A 21,644-nucleotide genomic window follows, 5' to 3' on the forward strand; every position below is an offset into this window, starting at 1 on the left:
AGGGTTTAGTGATACAACTTAGTGGCAGAGTTTCATGTTTTGTTTGCATGAAGCCCTGTATGTATACACACACACACACACACACACACAGACACACACACACAAATCATTGAAATTACTAAAGTGTTTGTTTTCTTTAATATGCTCACTGATTTAAGGAAGACGTCTAAAGTATAGAAAGTGTTCTATATATACATATGACATTTATCATTTATAATGAGAAAAGCAGGAATAATGGGAACAGGAAATAATCAATAGCAGATAATTTAGAGCATTATCTGGATAGAATATCTGGGGGAAATGAAACAAAGTTTAATAAAGAATAAATTTCAATGTGATAAAATTGCTTCTGAAAGTAAATGTAAGTAAAAACTATTAGAAGAGGGCTGGGATTTTACTAGAGTGGTTACAGTATATATACCTTGTGTGTGGAGGGCCACTGCATGACACCATTAGGTGTATCCCTGATATCCCCCCACAAAGTTGTTTGTTAGTATTAGAAGATCAATTAGAAGTTCAATTTGGAAAGATGAAATTTCTAAAGACTGGATGAGGATAATGATAAATGTCACTGAATCTTTAAGTGGTAAAAAAAAAAAGCAACTTTTATGTTATTTCTATTTTACTACAACAACCAAAATTCAAAAAAGGCATATTTTTCTTTTTTTTTTTTTTTTTGGTTTTTTGGGCCACACCCGTTTGATGCTCAGGGGTTACTCCTGGCTAAGCACTCAGAAACTGCCCCTGGCTTGGGGGTACCATATGGGATGCCGGGGGATAGAACCACAGTCCTTCCTTGGCTAGCACTTGCAAGGCAGACACTTTACCTCTAGTGCCACCTCACCGGCCCCCAAAATACACATTTTTCATGTGTACTATAATTACATCCAAGATATCTTGGTATAACTTGCAATATACTTATAATAAAATTTTCCAACTGTTCTTTTAATAAACTTTCCTTCTTCCCTCCCTCTCTCCTTTTTTACCTCTCCCACCTCTCTTTATTCTGGATTTTTGGTTTTTGTCTGTTTGGAAGTTTTTGTTGGGTTAGTTGAATGATTGGCAACTAGAATTGATCTTGTATGTTAGAATACATTAATGTTTAATATAATGTCTAATCTGAAATAGATTTATTTCTTCAAATGTTAGGAGTATACCAAACTTATATTACTGTGTGAGAAATAGAAAAGATTTGATCTGTGGGACAAGAAAGAAAAATTAATCAAATACTATGTAAAAAATATGTGCTCTGTCTGATTAAGCATGCTTTGAAAAAAGAGTTAAGTCAATACAGGTATAGGATGCTTAACAAGGAGAAATCTGCCAGAGGAAAGAGCTAGAGGCTTCCAGCCATTCTGTGTGCATAGAATGAAATTCAGCAGAGAAAATGCCTTGCAATTCAAACTTTAGTTTATCAGCTACCTGAAGCTTGTTAGGAATACACAATCTCAGGGCCAAAGAGAAAGGACAGTACGTAAGGCACTTACTTGCCTTGCATGTGGCTGACCAAGTTCAATCCCCAAGAAAGAAAGAAACTCAAGCCTTGTTCTAGAACCTGCATTCGCATATAAAAATTTAAGAAATACTCGGGGCCAGAGATAGCATGGAGGTAAGGCGTTTGCCTTTCATGCAGAAGGACGGTGGTTCGAATCCCGGCATCCCATATGGTCCCCTGTGCCTGCCAAAGGCGATTTCTGAGCATAGAACCAGGAGTAACCCCTGTGCGCTGCCTGGTGTGACCCAAAAACAAAAAAAAAAAAAAAATTTAAGAAATACTGATCCAGAGGAAATGTTTATAAAGCCCAATGAATATATTTGACAAGAGTCATAATTGTTAACTCCTACATTCCCAGCACATCTACTTGCTTTTATCATGTGTTTTTTCCTTTACATTTTTTGTTTAGTTTTGACTAATACTCCAATGCTCAGGGAACACTCACAGATTGATGCTCAGGAGTCACTCCTGACAGCGATCGGGAATCATATGACGCAGGCCTCTTATGAACAAAGCATGTGTTCAGTCTAATGAGCTATTTCTATCCCTCAGTATGGCTCTTAAATCCTCCAAAACATCCACCAGTTGCAAAGTGAGTCACTAACAATCATATAAACAATGAGTCAATAACAGCAAGAAAGCTACAAGGAACAGAGAGACAGTAGGACATTCCCCTGTAAGCAGCCAACCCGTATTTGATCTGACATTCAATATGGTCTCCAGAGCATGGCGCAGCCAGAATTAATTCCTAAATACAGAATCAGAAGTAACCCCTGAGTACTGCCAGGTGTGCCCTCCCCCCCCAAAAAAAATATCTAGAAAAAAATGAAATTAAACCACTCACCTTGCCTTTCAGCAAATCCAGCCTAGCTCTTTTTTTTTTTTTTGGCTAGCTGCAAATGCAAATGGGGTTGCATGACAATGGAGTAGATATGACAAAAAATGTTAAATAAATAGCCTCAAAAGTCCCTGCTACCACAGGCACACTTATGGACCTTAACATGCCTGATATTTGCAGATACATTCATTGGCTCATATAGTATTTCAAATTTGAATTTATTATAATTATTTCTAAATCTGAAACTTTCATATAAAAAATCAGATATCTATGTTTTCTTCTACTAATCAGAAAATTTGGCAACATCAGCCCACATGCCAGAATGGCTATCAGCAGAGCCAAAATTCAACTATGCCACTTAGAATGCTGGCCAGAATCTTCACCACTCCCTAAGGTCTCATCAACAATAGAGCTGAGTGAGGCCTGAGCAATAGTGGAATGCAAGGAAGAGCCTTGCCATGCACTCAATTGACCCAGGTTCCAATTCCGTTAACCCAAAAGGTTCCCTGTGCAGAGCCAGGAGTAACCCCTGAGCAGTGCTGAGTATGACCCAGAAACAAAACAAAACAAAAAAAATGGAGCTGAGGCTGAGAGTTACAAGCCATTTTTTTTTTTTTTTTTTTGGTTTTTGGGCCACACCCGGTTTTGCTCAGAGGTTACTCCTGGCTGTCTGCTCAGAAATAGCTCCTGGCAGGCACGGGGGACCATATGGGACACCGGGATTCGAACCAACCACCTTTGGTCCTGGATCAGCTGCTTGCAAGGCAAACGCCGCTGTGCTATCTCTCCGGGCCCACAAGCCATTTTTCATCTGTTTCATCTATTTGGTCTCAGGTCACTAAACTCAAGCTACTCTTCCAATCTGAATTCATTTTTACAGGAATGTAATTTAGAATAAGGAGCTAATATTTTATCACATTGACCATAGGTCTTGTGAACTGACATTAATTCCCTAAATGATATGCTACCTCACCTTAAACATATACTACATATTTCTTCCCAACTCATTTCAAACCAGACATTTAAAACTATTTCTTATAACTGTATTTATAGTTATAGACAAGACTTATTAGCAAGGGAAGATGGAGTACAATACATAGTTGACCACTCTCTCCCATAACTCAATTCAAAATTTAAAGTAATACACTGAAATGACATATTCTGAGGACAAGTGATGTCTTTGTCCTTTTTTTTCACTACATTAATTCAAACACCTTGAGAAGTGTTCAATAAATACTTGTGTGATATATAGATAAACTTTCATATGATTACAAATGTACATAAATTCACACACAAACTTTTCATTATCAAAAAGTATTGATATAGTATTTGGTAGCTTAGTTCTGTTGGAGTGGAAAAAAAATCATTTGTTTACAGTGACTCTGAATCTGGCAATAAAGACACAACCCTAACTAACCTATCATATGATCAATCACAGTTTGTTTCACAGCAAAACTAACAACAAACTCTAGACAAATTTACTGAACTCAATTATAAGTGTTAGTCTATTCAATATTATGCTCCCACATCTACTCTTTAATCCTAACCCTAATCACCTACTTCACCTCACCATCATGATCATTATGATCCCAATCTTACAAAGATGGACAACTTTACCATAATGTTATGGAACATTAGATGTTTTTCCAGAAGCCAACATGCCCAATCCCCTTTTACTTCCTAAATGAAAGGTCTATCCTTTAATACTATTATTAGGTCCTATGTCAGGACGGTTAATGGGTACAACATAGAAAAAAATATTGTTTTAATTACCTTGGAAACTCAACTGAAAACCTACACTGCTATGAATCTTGAGGCACAGATTTAAAATATTATTTTCTGTGATTATAGTTAATTATTGACAGAACTACAAAAATCCCCAGAGCTCTTGCCACTATACCATACTGGTTTTATCATAATCATTATCAAAATGTATCTGCTAAACAAAATGCAAGCCAATGAATTTTAATCATTCAACAAGTGATGTGATGAACAAACATATATACAAATAGCAAAGTCTAAATTTTTACCCAATTTGGGTATATTTAGAAACACCAATAATCAACCTAAAAGGAGAGTGCAGTAATGCTAGGTACATATCTCGGAAACTACTCTCTATAACATTTCAAGAGCTAAAGCTAAAGATAAAAAAGAAAGAAAAGAAAAGAATAGAAAAAAGAAGTTAGAAATCTTTCTTGAACTTTAAAGCTGACCTATATGGGACCTCTGTGTTACAAGGTGTGAGATTTCAGTGCCCTTTCACTCTTTCCTTACCCTCTGAATTGTCTGACAGAAAGGTGTCTAGTCTATCCTTTCTCCTTCTATGCCATAAAAGAGAATTAAAATCAGAGCTGTTCCAATCCATTCGACTCAACTCTCTAAAGAAAATACAAATAAAAAAAATTAGTAAATCACTGCTACATAATGTCTGTAGTATATGGTCATGCAAAAAAAAAGAATTTACTGAACTCTGTAGAACCAAACAAATGTACATACAGAACCTTAGGAAAGAGTAAAACTAAACCAAGAAATAATGGGAACAATAACTATTTTTCCCACTTGAAATTAATCTGGAATTGCCCATAAATAATACAAATCAGCACAACCCAAACATAATGGGGTTCTTTTTCAGGTAATATATATATTAGCTATTTGTGAATCCTTAACTCCTATGAATAGTCACAAATCATTTGTACACAAAGTTCTACTACTTGCATAGATAAAGTTTTGGAGTTGTAGAAAGCCTGCTCTCTTTAAGAGCATGTTCTAATAAAGTTTTCATATTCTATTAAATGCTTTAGATTTTGTTAAATGCCCTTTGATCATATAATACTTCTTTAGTTGTCCATTTGTCTTATTCCAATACCTTAAAAAAAAAAAAAGAGTATGGTAGTTGGAACATTAGTAGTATAGTGGGTAGGGCACTTGCCTTGCATCGAACTGACCTGAGTTTTATCAGGTTTTATCACCAGCCCTATAAATGGCTCACCAGGAGTGACCCCTGAGCAGAGCCAGGAGTAAGCCTGGAGCACTGCTGGGTATATCCTCCCCTCAAAAAGATATGATGCCAAGGAAAAAATGGACTAGAACAAATAACATACATCACTTATTTTCATCTAGATGGTTTTTTACACAGTAGATCTGGTGAAAACAGGGCTATTAATTATCATTTCTCACTGGAATCCCCAAGAAAAATATTAAAAAAGAAAATAGGAAAACTCAACCAGACTCCACACCATGGAACAGTGATCATACCCAGTACCTATCATTTTGATTGATTGGGGTTTTATATTTATCAAAAAGAACCTGTCTCCTTATAAAAAACTTTAATTCCAAACCACAAATAGGCTTTTCCAATTTGTGAAATACTTTTCCGGTAATACTATCACAGCATAGACCATCATAAATGTGCTTATAAAGAACCCTTAGTCCTTCAAAATAAAGTCCAAGGATTGCTCTGTGTTATTAAACTCCAGCTCAAGCTCCATATGCAGCAACAAGATGCCATATACAATTAACATGGAAATTTGAAAGGTTCAGAATCTTTGCATGACCTTTAAAAAGGTCAACACAATTACCTGTTCACATTGTATAATATGTAATTATACAGTGACTAGTTCACAGCAGAAATGAAAAATAAAAAAGCATAAAAATATTGAGTAAAATAAGCCTTGCTTGCACGCAAAGCTACTTTGCACTTTCCAAGTTTTATGTGAATAGTTGCCTTTGCATAGAACAAGGAAATAAAAAGAGCAAAGGAGATTTGTTTAGTTTCTTTTTCCCCTTTTTGTTAAAGTACTAAATTCAGCCTAGCACTATAACTGCTAAAATGTTAACATTATCACATTATCCAATCTTTCTGTAAAGAGTTTTCAAACTCTACTGTATAAAAGAAGTGATATAAATTTAAACTGAATTGAATGACTACATTTGTGCTATTGAGAGAGGAAAGAGAGATATACCTTCACTAACTGCCCATTCAGGGAAAATCATAAAACAATTACAGCTACCAAGATGTAATTTAGGAGTTCCAAGGAAGTGATTAAAAAGGTGTTATCTGATATAAGCGTTTAAGCTCTGATTCGTAGTTATGTCTCAGACCCCATATGAATCACTGTCAGTAAAATGAAATATCCTCCTTAGAGCTTATATATCATTCGCTTTTCATCTGAACTCCAAGCAAACCTAAAAGTTGTATTTTCCAATTGTAATAAAAAAAAATCAGTTCTGAAAATAGGCCAGATTTCATTAATTCCAATAACTAGCTGTCTATCATTATAGCACAAGATGAAACTTAATATGCATGTTATACACATTGGAAATAGGTAGTTTTAGAAATTCAATGTAAGGGGGCCAGAGCGATCACACAGTGGGTAGGACATTGCCTTGCACGTTCCCGACCTAGGTTCAATCAAGGGCACCCCTTAAGGTCTCCCAAGACTGCCAGGAGCAATTTCTTTTTTTTTTTTTTTTTTGGTTTTTGGGCCACACCCAGCAGTGCTCAAGGGTTACTCCTGGCTGTTTGCTCAGAAATAGCTCCTGGCAGGCACGGGGGACCATATGGGACACTGGGATTCGAACCAACCACCTTTGGTCCTGGATCGGCTGCTTGCAAGGCAAACGCCGCTGTGCTATCTCTCCAGGCCCCCCAGGAGCAATTTCTAATTGCAGAGCCAGGAATAACCCCTACACCGCCAAATGTAGCCCAAAAGTCAAAAAGGGGTGGGGGAGGATAAAAAGAAATTCAACATCAAGTTTTAGTATGATAGCAACTTGTTTCTGGTAAATATGCTGATTCTATTAACCAGAATACTATGGCTCTAAAGTAATTCATGGTTTATGTTTTTACTCCAGAAGTATGTATTTAATAGCATACAGATATATGTAGTGCTTAAAATATGTTAAACTTCCCAATCATGATGCCAATAAACATCCCAAACCGTCCATACATAAAGGATAAAAATCTATTAGTTTTGCATTTGTAGTCTCAAAAATAAAAATATTTCACTCCCCATGAAAATGAAGAGAAAACCATAGAGCAAGTAACAGTGACTCGAACAGTAAGACAATCTTGTTAAACTATTTACATAATTTCATAATAGATAAAATTCATGAAAAACAATGAAAAACTATGTACTTTAAGATGTAGACATTTTGGTTAAGCCAGAGTAATAGTACAGTGGGTAGGACATCTGCCTTGCAAACGGCTGACCTGAATTTGATCACGGGTACCCCATATGGTACCTCCAAACCAGCCTGGAAAGAATAAGCCCTAAGCACTGTCCGGTGTTGGGTAAACCACCCACCATCCCCAAAAATGGGTACATTTTAGGGGCTAGACTGTAATATAGTAGGTAGGGTGCTTGCCTTGCACACGGCCAACCAAGGGTTCAATCCTCAGCATCACATATGGTCCCCTGAACATGAAGAAATTATCCCTGAATTTAGAATCAGCAGTCAGCCCTTATCACTGTTGCGTGTGACCAAAAACAACAAAAAGTAGACAATTTAAAAGCTGTTCTTAACCACTTTAACACAAACCAGTTTTTTTTCCATAGGTCTCATTAAAAGCGTGTCTATGGATATAAAGTATATATCACCTAGACTTGAGAGATATCACTGAAAATGCACTTAAATGCTACCTTTATTCATTTTCTAATTGTCTAATGACTTCTGAGATTTCCAGTTAGGAGTAAATAGAAGACAAGAATTGTCTGTTTTATTGCATTGATATGAACACCAAATCACTGCTGATTAATAGAATTACTTTCTAAAAATGACTATAAATAAATATACACATATTGTGTATATCAGTGCTGGATGGCAACTAAAAAACTAACATCCAGATGTTTGCTGGCTAGGCCCACCTTTCCTTCTCTTGTACTATATATGGTGCTCCAACCCAAAGTAAAATTGTTATCTTACAAGCACCATGATAACTCATTTTGAAATAGCTTCTCCTCATCCTCCTCCTCCTCCACCTCTTATATGGAGCAGGATTGTATATGGTCCAAATAGTTTAAAATAAAGTAAATCAAAAAAATTTTGTACAAAATGACAAGCTTACTATACTACATGAGATTAAAAAATAATAAATGTGATAAAAATATTATATGGCATATCATGAAAGCATGTGAAACATGCTAATGTTTAGTTTGCCTGGCCTTCATGTCTAGTAGCAGGATATATTGATGCATTTCTTTTTTTGTTTGTTTGTTTTTGTTTTGGGGCCATACCCAGCACTCAGGGGTTACTCCTGGCTCTATACTCAGAAATCACTCCTGGCAGGCTTGGGGGACCATAAAGGTGCCACGGTCAAACCTGGGTTGGCTGCATGCAAGGCAAATGCCCTACCCATGGTGTTATCGCTCTGATCCTTCATGTATTCCTTCTTGGTTTTGATGGAGCCCTACTAGTAATGGATGAATTGCATTCAGAAATGTCAGACATAGATCAGAGGGGACCATGTTAGATTCTAATCTCATTTTGACTAACCATTTTTCATCAAGAAAACAAAACCGTGTTGCACAGTCAAGTTCCTTATTTTTACTGAATCTTCGATGAACAAGACAGCTGCAGAATAATGTGACTTAATGAGGCATCCCTAATAAAATACTGCAGAAGTAAAACTGGGGGCACTGAACTGTTTGCACTCTGGTTGTCTCATCTTCTCAAATATATTAGAAATAGCAGATGACACTTTACAATATTCCTACTTTGGGACAGGCATTAGGAGGCAAAAGTTGCTTTGCACTGCCTGCAGCTGAACTTAGATCTGACAGTAAAGATATCAGGGTGGGTTAGAAGTACCTAGGAAATGGTAGAGAGACCTAATTTACCATTCTGTAGTGGGTAATCCATAACTTAGTTAACTATAAATCAACTCTTAAAATGCACCTTCAATGATTTAATATTAAAATGCCTGGGGGAGAAAGGGTCATCATTAAAATATGAAAGTTACTGAATGCTGGGTGAGTAAAATTTTCTGATAATCATTTCCAAAATAATTTCTTATAAAATCTTCTTTCCCCCTAAGTTTCATCACTATAAATTTTTTTTTTTTTTTTGGTTTTTGGGCCACACCCGGTAACGCTCAGGGGTTACTCCTGGCTATGTGCTCAGAAGTCGCTCCTGGCTTGGGGGACCATATGGGACACCGGGGGATCGAACCGTGGTCCGTCCAAGGCTAGCGCAGGCAAGGCAGGCACCTTACCTCTTGCGCCACCGCCCGGCCCCACATCACTATAAATTTTTAAAAGGGAAAGTGGTCATGTCTAAAAACAGATCTTTTGTACCTGTGTCATCACATTTTATAACTTGGTGGTTACTAAATACTATAAATGCAGACTAGAGACAATATATATATATATATATATATATCTTATTTGACATAGATCCATAGGCATCTCAATTAATCTTCATTTTCTAATTTGTCATTGTTAACACAGCTAATACTTTTCTGAGACAAGTCACACATACTCAGAAACCTCAGATTCATCTCCATCTCAACTTGTATGTAGGATGAAAGGAGCTTGCTTTAATGCCAAGGTTTTCTGGTTCTTCTTTAATGACATATTATATTGCTCTATAAAAATGTAGGTATACTAAACTACCAAATTTTACAGAAAGTGAAAAAGGGATAAATATTGTAGTCTCCCAAAATCTCTAATGTGAACGAAGCAAACTTGTGATCTGCCTCTTTAGAGTCACCTGCCAAAGCAGTCAGTTGAGTGTAACATTGCTCTGGGTTTTACATCTACAAAATAATACAGTCAAAATATTTCCATTGTGAATTAATAATTTCAGTGTGACTACAAAGGGTTTGAAATATTGGGACTTTGTAAAGGTTGACCTATGAACAACTGACCCAGAATGAAACCCAGAGCAGAACAAAGTAGAAAATGAGGCAGATCTGACCACTTGTAAGGACTTTAAGGTGCCAATTTTGAAATTGTATGAAGTTCACTTGTATGAGAGTGTATGAATAAACAGGTAAACGCAAATATTCTTAATGCTCTTCTTTTTTTTAAAGGTTATTAGAGTGGTTTTATCACCTTTGCTAGCTATTGCAATTTAGCACTTCACACAGAAATGTTACATTACTCACTTATTTTCACTTACTTTTGCATGCAAGGTTAAGTTTTAAAGTGTTCAAGGTAAGTCAGAGAAATAAATGCCTACAATAATGCAGCTGAAAAGATCAGGAACCGGATAATTATCATCTAGTCAATAGTCATTGAAATGTATCCTGCCCGGAGTGAAAGATCCTTAAACACTGACGGGGGCCCTTTTACAGCTTGGTTGCTGGGTTTGGATTTTTTTTTTTCAATAAAAATTTTTGCATTATTCAAAAGGGGATTTAACACTCACAAAACAAGGGTTTGGGGGAGTTGGGTGTCTTTTGGTCTTTGTTTTTCGAATTGCCACAAGTCAACCTCAGCCTACACAGGGTAAAGAAAAACCACTTAGCCAAGACAGTAACTACCCATTTGACTCTCAGCTCTTGGGGTGATTTTTATCACCCTATCTGAATGCAGAGAAGGAGCAGGCAAGCCCAGCATCCATCCCCGGGCTCCACCAGCGCCCGTGTTCAGCGTAGGGGAGACCACACAGCTCAAGATGCAGTTCTAGAAGAAATAGGGCAACGGATCTCAAAACTTTCCTTTGCAAAGACAGTCTCTGGAAATAACACATTCCCCCTAGCGTGTGAAGCTGAGTAGCCTAAATATTTCTGGGCGTGAGCCCGGATTCCGGATTGGGGTACCAGAGGGGAGGAGGCACAGCCAAAGGTGTTGGACCCAAATTGTAATTGGAGAGACTTCTATCCAGAAAGAAATGGAAAACCTTTTTCTCCCAGCAGTTCGTTTTCTGAACCCTAGATCGTCCAAGTAATCCTTCTAAGACTCGATCCTAGGGTCTCTCCCTTTACCGAACCTCTAGTCTAGGTCATCCTGGACCAAAGCTTCGGTTCTCAAAGCTCAATAAACCTGAAAACTACTGGGCAAACCCCCAAAATCTATGCAGATGATTCTTTTTATTTTGTTTTAAATAGAGGTGGACAGACAGACAGCTCAGTGCTCTCTGAGCGTCACCTCCCTCTGCAGGAGGCCAGGGAATGAACTCATCCAAAGTGGCCAGAAAGTGGGGGTTCATAAAAGGCCACCCCGGATCCTCCCCTGAGCGCAGCCCCCCAAGTCCTTATTAGGAGTCCAAAATGATGGGTTTGATTTGAGGGGACAAATAAAACCCCACTTTCCCCCTTCGCTTGGGTTCCTAGAGATGCAAAAGGGAGGAATAAGAAGGGGAACCGAGGAACCGCGCCCGGAGGGAGCCTCAATCTCTTGCTCCGGCTCCCTGGCATCCCAGCAGGCTAGGAAGCCTCCGGACGCCCCGCTCTCTCAGCATCTATCCGCTCTCTCCTCTGCCTTTCCGAGGCGAACCCCGACTTCCAGGAGACCCCCAAATAGTCGCACCTACCTGCAGCCCAGCTTCCCGGTGGCGGCTCCTACACCTAGCGACGCTCCTGCAGTGTCCGCGGGCCGGTGCCAGCCTTACCGCCCTTCTTGCATCGCTCCCAAGATGCCAACCCGCCGTCACCGGGCACGGGCATAGGGAACCCCGGTTCTGAAAGCGGGTGCTTGCGAGTGTGGCCCCCGAGAGCTGCTTTTAATTGAATCTTGCCTCCTCCCGAGCTGGCAACAAAAAAAGAGGGTTCAGGAATCTCTCTCCCCAGTCCAACTGGACTTGTCAGCTCGACGCGTGGCTTGGTGGCAAGTGGACTGCGGGGGATCCCCCTTTCTTTTCTCCGTCCCCCTTATTCCTCCGTGTCAAAGTGATCCAAGATCCGTTGGCGAGGAGCCTCCAAAGTCTCAACGCCCCGGGTGGGCGCCGTGCTCCGGGATTGGGGTGCCCGCGCGCTGGGCTCCGGATTCTGCAAGGATGCGATCCGGCGTCTTGCAAGCAATTGCCGCTCTTCTTCCTCGTCGGATTTGTTGGCTTTGAATGCCGAGTCCAGACTTTTCCTCTCGCCTCCCGTGAGCTGTGTCCCTCAGACGCTCACGCATCTGCACACAGCCTCTCCCTCCCACCCTCCAGCCCCCGGTTTTTTGCAATGGGGCTGGGCGATTCACCTTCAGGAAAGCAGCTTCTGCTCCCCCAAACTGGTCCGCTTGCTCGGTAGTCGGGTGTGCAATGTTGCAAGGAGTTGCCGAGGACGTTTTGGGGCAGCTAGGAAAAAAAGGCTTTGAGCTCCGGCGTGCTCCGCTCTCAACACTCCCGGGCACTCCAGTTCCAGTGCTCCCTGTTTCCGCTGGTAGCAGAGCACGCACTGGTCCCCCCCAATCCGAGAGAGACTTCTAGCAGGGTCCCGCTTCCTTAGCAGCAACTCCTGGCCAGAGGAAGCCCCTCCATGCCGCCTCCAAGTGCCACGGATCGAGCCCCAAACAGATCCACCGCAGCCTCCCTAGGCATCCTTGGCTTACGAGGCTACAAAATCCGCTACTATCCCCCACCCAGGTCCAAAGTGCTCTCGCCCCGAAAGGTGCTAGTTCCAACAGCAAAACACACGCGAGCAGGCAGGTGTTGTTGCCTGTTTCACTTAGCTAAGAGCGGGAAGGGGCCGAGGTGGGAAGAGAAAAATAACAGCTCATCCGAAGAAGAAAAAAAAGAGGCAAATGGGTTCCTAAAATCGCTCCTCCGCCCTTTCCCCTCAGGGCGGTTCCGTCCAAAGTCACCTAAATGCCTGAACCCCTTTGCACCACTCAGACCTGACCAGGGTGCAAGAAATAAAACCTGACACGCACACAATGCAAAATGCAAAGGAGAATGCGGGGCGCGAAGAGGCCCCGACACTCTAGGCTGAATTGAGCGGTGGAATGATTGGGCTGGTGCGACGGGGCGCTGTCACCTCCATCCCTCTCTCCCAACAGCTGGTTCCGTCAGCAGCAGCAGCCGCAGCTGCTAAGAGCAAACTGCAGTCCTGCAGAAAAAGTCCCGACAGTGAAAGATGAGAGGGTGGAAGTTGAGGTAAATGCTGGACTTTGTCTCCATCTAGAGGGAAGATCGGGTTATGAAGCTCGGCTACCTGTAACTAGGCCTGGTACTGTCTCTAATCTAATGCCAATCGCCAATAAGTCCAGAGAAATTTGGTGGCAGAGAAGGGAACAAACACACGGACTATTCAAGCTTTAGCGTCACCAACGCAGCACATACTGGTCATTTAATTGTTACATTATTATCCCACCACCGTTCCCATCTTATATTGCTTTTTAAATTGCCAGAAATTCCTTAAGAATTATGCACATCAGAATTCAGTGGATGCATTAAATGTGCAGACGGGGATATTTTACACAGCCAATCAGTTAGCGCCCTTAAGTTTAGAGTAAGGTCATGACAGTTTTTTTCATTCTATTTCTTTGACCATCTTGCCGGATCCGTCTAGAAATCCTTAAATGCTTTTATTTTATTCTTTTCTAGGTTCATTTTGCTACCCTTTTGCCTGGGGGACTATTCTAATCTTGGGGTTAAGCGTTAAAAGAGCAACTCCCCCCCCCCCAAGTTTCTCCACAAAGAAATAGAAAATAAGATCCAAATTCAGATCATTTTGCAATTTGACAAATTTCAAATAGGTTGAAAGAAAGGATTTGCACGGAAGCTTTTTGTAAGCAGTTCTGTTGCTTATACATTGACCCCAAAAAAGTGATATTTACAGAAACTTAATAGCAAAACTATGAATAATCCTATCCTTTTTTTTTTTAGTGCAAAACAATGAATGTTTATTTGTTCACAGTCAAACACAAGCCACTGCCTCGACATTTTAGATCATTCTAAGAAGGATGTGAACCTGCCAGATTCCCTCATTCTCCAGTCTCTGGATTGTTCCATTGCTCTTGCAGTTTGCGTCTAGGCCGCCTACCATGCTGTGTTCAGTTGAAAAGCTCTGCTTTCGGGCCCGGAGAGATAGTACAGCGGCGTTTGCCTTGCAAGCAGCCGATCCAGGACCAAAGGTGGTTGGTTCGAATCCCGGTGTCCCATATGGTCCCCCGTGCCTGCCAGGAGCTATTTCTGAGCAGACAGCCAGGAGTAACCCCTGAGCATCGCCGGATGTGGCCCAAAAAACCAAAAAAGAAAAAAAAAAAAAAAAAAAGAAAAGCTCTGCTTTCCCGGAGCCCATTCCAGCAGTGTGCCATGACTGAGTTACAGAACTATACTAAGGCCCCATAGAATTGGACCTTTCCTTTCAGTGTAGCTCCACAGATGTGGTCTGGAAGGGGGTGCCCGTAACTCATCCAGACCCCCAGAACCTGCCAGCCTAACCTGGCCTCAGCTAGGAAATGGACGCTGGGCTAGGGGAGCAGAGACTCACGTCATTCCCAAGTCTAGCATTCCTCAACCTGAACAGCAAAGTCCCAAGGTGCCATGTGTTGGGGAGGGGACACATGACACATGACAACATGGACAGAACAGGCCTCCCCTCTTGCCCTAGAGTCTGTTCATCCCTCATCACTCACATTTACTCAGCTGCTCGCTCTTTCACTCGTTCACTCTCTCCCTCCCCAGTGGCTGGTCAGACTCTCCCAGATCCCCTGTGCCTTCACTGTTCTGCCCACTGTCAGGGCCCAAGGTCCTTCCCTGGAGTAGAACTGTCTCCACCTAAGAACAGCTAGGGACTCTGGCCCAGAAAAGGTCACGTCTGGGTCACACCCCTCTTTCCTACCCTTTCCCTCACCACCCAAAAAGAACTTGGGCAGCGCCACTCATGGGATGAGCCTATACCCCCCCAAATCTCCCATCCATCTTCAGGGAAACCATCTGAAAACCCTGGACCCTACAAATGTCCCTGATCACCTCCCTCTACATTTTCTTAATTTGCAGCCAGTATTTTCCTCCAATCTTAAAACAATACGTTTTTTGTACTTTGTGACAGAATCCCATTGGAAGCTTTGGAAAGATCCCTGGAAGTTGTCAAGACCCACTAACAGCACAATGCTGAGGCGCACATGTGGAAAGCCATGTTCTGGAAAGACCCCAGAACTGGGCCCCCCAGGACTCATACATTCATTCTGCCAACAGCAGCCCCTCAATCTCCTGTGTGGAATGTATGGTTCCTTATGGGAAACTCTCCACTCCAAATGGTCCCACCTGACTTAGCCCCTCTTATGTTTCAAGGCAGTCTCTGAACCCTGAGTCCTCTCCCCCATGGGGTCACTTCAGCCACCACTGCTCCCTCAAACACACTGTCCAGGGCCTAAACATCCAACTCGGGCCCAGTACATCATTTTCCAAACCAAACCAAACCTGAGCCCTTGGCTGAGTCCTTGAACCATGTAGCCACAGCCACATGGTTCTGGGCTAGGTGCCTGAGCCTGGCCTCCTGAGCCTACAGGGCAGAGGCCACATGGAGAATACCTGTCAGTTGCAGGGCCTCCTGCTGCCCTGAGTCCCTACTTCTGATCTGGAATACCTGGAGTCCAGGTCTCTGCAAGGAAAAGGAGTCATGGTACCCGTGTTCCCTTAATACTAGGACAGGAAACAGATTGGCTTGACTCTGTGCTGTCCACTGCAGGCCCTGGCATCTGAGGCACCTCCATTAAGGCTGCAGGCACCCCTCCCTGGTATTCAAAGAGGCCTAGGAAGCTGCCCAGGACACACACGCCTACATCCGCCTGGCTTATGGCTCTTGTATGAGGTAAGATTCTTACCTAACAGTCTTTCTATGCTCTCGGCTGAGCCACTATTCAACTCATGGACAAAAAGGGGAAAGCCACATTTACGGCCACTCTTGTCTCACTGCCGTCTCCCCCCAGTCTCTACCAGACACTGGGCAGCAGCAAGTTTGGACTGTGCACTAAATCCAGGCCCTGCCACAGTCCCCTGCCAGGCCACCTTGAAAATGCATCTGTCTCTAGCCATTCCTCTGTTGAAGGGCATCTTGGTTGTTTCCAGAGTCTGGCTATTGTAAATAGTGCTGCAATAAATATAGGTGTAAGGAAGGCATTTTTGTATTGTGTCTTAGTTTTCCTAGGGTAATATATTCCTAAGAGTGGTAAAGAAACTGTGGTACATATACACAATGGAATATTATGCAGCCACCAGGAGAGATAAAATCATGAGATTTTCCTAAACATGGATGTATGTACATGGAATCTATTATGCTGAGTGAAATAAGTCAGAGGGAGAGAGATAGACACAGAATAGCCTCACTCACCTATGGGTTTTAAAAAAATTAAGGGCATTATTATAATAATGCCGAGAGACAATAGAGGTGAGGGCCGGAAGGATCGGCTCACAATATGAAGCTCACCACAAAGAGTAGTGAATACTTTTAGGGAAATAACTACACTAACAACTAGCATGACAATGTTAATGAATGAGAGTAGTAGAATGCCTGTCTTGAATACAGGCAGGGGTGGGGGAGGAGGTTGGGGGCATTGATGTTGGGAAGGTTGCACTAATGAAGAGAGATGTTCTGGTTATGAATGAAACCCAACAACAATCATGCTTGTAATTATGGTGCTTAAATATTTTATAAAAGGAAAGAAAAATAAAGAAGAAAAAAGAAAAGAAAAGAAAAGAAAAGACAAGGAAAGAAAAGAAAAGAAAAGAAAAGAAAAGAAAAGAAAAGAAAAGAAAAATGCATCTGTCAAGACCATCCCCCTAAGCCCTGACTCGTTTCAGAGCACCATTTGCAGTGACCTGCGGGCCATGCTGGGCACATGCTGCCACCCCCTGCAAGTCTGGAAGGGCAGTCCCTCCACCTACTGCAGCTCACAGGGTGCCTGACAGAGCTTGAGGCTGCGGGACCCATAGGGAGGCCGGCGGGCATTTCTGCGGCCACATCCTGAGTCTGAGGTGAAGACCAATAAATAAGAGGTAGTGGGGACTAGGATGGGGTGCCCAGAGTCCAGCCCGGGCTCTCCCAGCTATAGAAGTTTCTTTCTAGATAATTCGCCCAACCCCTACCAGGACCAGGATGCCAGGTGACACTGCCTCCACCTGCCCCTCAGGAGACTAAACTGCAGAGCCACAGAGTGCAGAGGGACTTTCACGAAAGTGGCTGGGTTTGATGGGGACTGGAGAGGTTTGGGTGAGGGATCTTCCTGGGGAGAGTAGAGGCCAGACTGACCTGCCCAGCTGGGTTACAGGGAGGGGGAACTTCGCTCAGCTAGTGGGGTTTCAGGAGAGGTGTGTTAGACTCTAAGATTCCATTTGGCCTCATGTTGCACAGTTCAAGGACGCAACAGGGAAAGATGGGCGGGGGGGGGGGTGGGCTACAGAGGAAGGCAAACTGGCCCTCAGATAAGCGGGCCCCAAAGGGTGTGAGGTGCCCATGGGAGGCGCCCCCCCCCCCCCGGTGTGATTTCCCCACCCCTGTATCCTGCATCCAGCCAGCTCCACCTCTCCTTAGGGCCAGGCCACACGCGCACACACACACACCCAGCAACCTGGACCCAGATCAGTATTGAGCAACCATAGTCCTTATCTGTGTTCATGATGTGCCTCATTGTGGTCCATGATGTGGAATTTTCCAGTACCACCTGAGTTTAGGGAAGACGACTATGGATTCTCAGGGCTCTTGAGCTGTTTGACCTCTGCTCCCAGGTCTCTGCCTGTCTCTGCCGTTGTCAAGGCCTCTGTGAAGCCAAGACCTCCGCAGCCACCACCACAGCTGCCCGCTGTGCTGCCCTCGTCACACTGGCTCTTGCTCTTGTTGCAAAACAGCGCAAGCGCCTTCATACCAGGAAGCTCTTGGCGCTGGGAAGTGAGCCCACTGTGGGGGGTAAGTTTGGGGAATTCGGGCCCGGAGAGATAGCACAGCGGTGTTTGCCTTGCAAGCAGCCAATCCAGGACCAAAGGTGGTTGGTTCGAATCCCGGTGTCCCATATGGTCCCCCGTGCCTGCCAGGAGCTATTTCTAAGCAGACAGCCAGGAGTCACCCCTGAGCACCGCCGGGTGTGGCCCAAAAAACAAACAAAAAAAAAAAAAACAAAAAACAAAAAAAAGTTTGGGGAATTCCCCCAAGACCCACCAAGCGGGCCCACCCTCAGTCTGGGATCTTTCTCGGGGGTCAAGAGCTTCTGTCACTGCTGATGCCACCAGCACCCCGGTTTCCTCCACTGCCAGGTTGGGGAGTACTATCCTTACAGATTTGGTCAAATTGATTTTTGGTTGAAATATTTATATGAACTTTAAGCAGCGGTCTTCGGAGGCTCACTTTGATAAATTAAACAATAAATAAACCTTAATCTTGTTAATATAGTGTGCCTTCTTGCAAGATTCGTTGAAACTATAGAAAATTTGAATAGAATTACATGTTCTCCCTACCAACTAGACATTACACAAATATTAGTTACAGTGTTTTAAAATGTAAACTCTAGGGACCGGAGAGATACCAAAAAGGTAGGGCGTTTGCCTTGCAAGCTACCGATCCAGGACCAATGGTAGTTCGAATCCCGGCATCCCATATGGTTCCCCATGCCTGCCAGGAGCAATTTCTAACAGAAAGCCAGGAGTAATCCCTGAGCGCTGCCGGGTATGACCCCAAAAAATTTAATAAATAAATAAGGAGCCGGGAAGGTGGCGCTAGAGATAAGGTGTCTGCCTTGCAAGAGTTAGCTTGGACTGACCGAGATTCGATCCTCCGGCGTCCATATGGTCCCCCCAAGCCAGGAGCGATTTCTGAGCGCAGAGCCAGGAGTAACCCCTGAGCGTCAAATGGGTATGGCCCAAAAAAACTAAATAAATAAATAAATAAATAAATAAATAAATAAATAAATAAATAAATAAATAAAACGTAAACTAAATGTTTCACTTAGTTATTTTATTTTATTTACTTATTTATTTTTGGTTTTTGGGCCACACCCGGCGGTGCTCAGGGATTACTCCTGGCTGTCTGCTCAGAAATAGCTCCTGGAGGGGCCGGAGAGATAGCATGGAGGTAAGGCGTTTGCCTCTCATGCAGGAGGTCATCGGTACGAATCCCGGCGTCCCATATATGGTCCTCCCGTGCCTGCCAGGAGCAATTTCTGAGCCTGGAGCCAGGAATAACCCCTGAGCACTGCCGGGTGTGACCCAAAAACCACAAAAAAAAAAAAAGAAATAGCTCCTGGCAGGCACGGGGGACCATATGGGACACCGGGATTCGAACCAACCACCTTTGGTCCTGGATCGGCTGCTTGCAAGGCAAACGCCGCTGTGCTATCTCTCCAGGCCCTAGTTATTTTATTTTGACATGTATAATTGTTCAACTATATTTTCTTTCTCAAGTTATCAAATCTCCAGACTGAAAGGCTATTTTAGTTTAAGATAGTAATAATATTTTGTCAATAATTTAATAATGGTTTGTTACTTCTGTCAAGATCAACTTCTCTTAACTGTGCGTCAAATATTTTCCTGACTGAACAGTTGGGGCAATAACACATGGGGTATAATCCTTGCCTTGCATGCAGTCTAGTCCTGTTCAATCCCCAGCACCTGAGCATCTCCAGAACGGGCCACTGAGCACAGACTCAGAAATAAGTCCTAAACATCTCTGGGTCAAAACCAAAACCAAAAATTCCGATTGAAAACACTATTTTGAAAGGATATCTCACACCATGTTCATAGTAACATTGTTCACAAAAGCTAAAACATGAAATCAACCTAAATGCCAGTTAAGAGATAATTAAATAAAGCTTGACCAAACATTTGACCAAATACTACTCTGATATTAAAAAAGACATATATGAAATCCTGCCCTTCACAAAAAAACTGTATGGAACTTGGGCTTTAAAAAAGAAGTGTGTGACACAGCTGTGGGATGTGGCCAGAGTTTGGACCTTACTATACAGAACTTGAGGTAATTCTGCTAGATGGTATAAGGAAGAAAGTAAAAAATAATGTATTTTTATTCATATGTGCAAATGTATTACTAAAGCAAAAGTACTGGAGACTAATAGCAAACAACAACAAAATTAACTCAGTGAAAAATTTAGAAGTGGACTGGAGCAATAGTAGAATGGGTAGGGCATTTGCCTTAAAGGTGGCCAACTCAGGTTTAATCTCTGACATCCCAGATGAACCTCAGAGGATTCCAGAAGTGATTTTTGAGCACAGAGCCAAGAGTAATGCCTGAGAGTGGCCCTTCAAAAAAAATTTAGGGGTTACCAGAGAGAAAGAGAAGGGGGTGGGGATGAGCATATGAACGTTTCTGCTGATGACACTGAAAATTTGCTGGTGAGATTGGGTTCCATTACACATGGAAAGAAATGAGACTGAGTCTCTAAAATTCCATAATTGTAAAATTTGAGTTAGCTTTTCAGCCCTGTGCCAGGTATTTTGAAACATAAATCTAAAATGCAACATTGTAAAGCAATAATAAATGAATTAAAAAAAAGTGAATTGTAAATATATTAAACATTGGGCCCGGAGAGATAGCACAGCGGCGTTTGCCTTGCAAGCAGCCAATCCAGGACCAAAGGTGGTTGGTTCGAATCCCGGTGTCCCATATGGTCCCCCGTGCCTGCCAGGAGTTATTTCTGAGCAGACAGCCAGGAGTAACTCCTGAGCACAGCCGGGTGTGACTCAAAACCAAAAAAAAAAAAAAAAAAAAAATTTAACATTAAGGTAAAATTTGCTGTTTCTATATATTTAAAATGATGTTTAAATTCCCTCCCATTGATCATTCACTCTGAAATTTTGGACAGATCTATTTTAATTTGATAGTCTAGTTTTGTATAGTATTAAGGAATTTACAACAAAATAACTCATACTAACTGGTCATTTAAACAATGAGCCAAACAGAACCACTACCATGTCTGCATCATCAGCCAATGTCATAGACTCTTTTTTTTTTTTTTTTTTGGTTTTGGGGTCACACCCGGCAGTGCTCAGGGGTTACTCTTGGCTGTCTGCTCAGAAATAGTTCCTGGCAGGCACGGGGGACCATATGGGACACCAGGATTCGAACCAGTCACCTTTGGTCCTGGATCGGCTGCTTGCAAGGCAAAACGCCCTGTGCTATCTCTCTGGGCCCTCAATGTCATAGACTCATCAAGTCATAGGCAAACCAAGCCTAGAAAATTCATGGATATTCCCATCTTACAACCAATAGCACTCAGGTTGCTCATTAGGGGCAAGTCTTTTCCCCTGCTGAAGCCTAGACAGCTGCACACACAGACATATGCAACAAATGCCACCTCATCATGGCCCAACTTCTCCTTGTCCTTGTCCCTTGTCCTCTGCAGAAATACTTAATTGCCAAAAACTCCAGGTATGCCATTTTGTGGTTGACATCTCTCCGGGGACTCTTTGGAGCCAAGGTGGACTACCTCC

At 42.4% G+C, this 21,644-nt stretch overlaps 1 protein-coding gene across 2 annotated transcripts in view; it reads right to left on the bottom strand.

Annotated features, from left to right (window-relative positions):
• Window positions 1-12,043, bottom strand: part of TAFA2 (TAFA chemokine like family member 2) — a 588,553-nt gene extending 576,510 nt beyond the window's left edge. For both annotated transcript variants that reach the window (XR_007500256.1, XM_049782786.1), the window contains exon 1: window positions 11,811-12,043. The gene's annotated coding sequence lies outside the window, so the exon portion shown is untranslated. The remainder of the gene's footprint in view (window positions 1-11,810) is intronic.
• Window positions 12,044-21,644: the final 9,601 nt, after the last annotated feature.

Source organism: Suncus etruscus, chromosome 11 (genome assembly GCF_024139225.1).
Source record: "Suncus etruscus isolate mSunEtr1 chromosome 11, mSunEtr1.pri.cur, whole genome shotgun sequence".
In the NCBI taxonomy this organism is placed as follows: Eukaryota; Metazoa; Chordata; class Mammalia; order Eulipotyphla; family Soricidae; genus Suncus; species Suncus etruscus.